Genomic DNA, 247 nt, shown 5'->3' with positions numbered 1-247 from the left:
CTGCAGCACAAAGTGGGTTCCTTGACAGTTCAGCTTAGCCGCGAGATGGAAGACCGGCAGTCTCCCGCAAAGCTCACCGGGCGCGACCCGCGGCAGAGGTCTTCGTGCAGGTTCATCCGACCACTGCGAAGACCAGACAGTTCACTGAGGGTGAGTGCCCCGCGCGAGCCTGCAGGACCGGGAGGGGCGCGGACGGGGTCCGTCTTGCAGCCCCCGCAGCCCCCGCAGCCTCCGCAGCCTCCGCAGC

Source organism: Nannospalax galili, unplaced genomic scaffold (genome assembly GCF_000622305.1).
Source record: "Nannospalax galili isolate Female #2095 unplaced genomic scaffold, S.galili_v1.0 scaffold341, whole genome shotgun sequence".
Classification (NCBI taxonomy): domain Eukaryota; kingdom Metazoa; phylum Chordata; class Mammalia; order Rodentia; family Spalacidae; genus Nannospalax; species Nannospalax galili.
The sequence above is the reverse complement of the archived record's forward strand: the minus strand, read 5'-3'. Positions refer to the sequence as shown.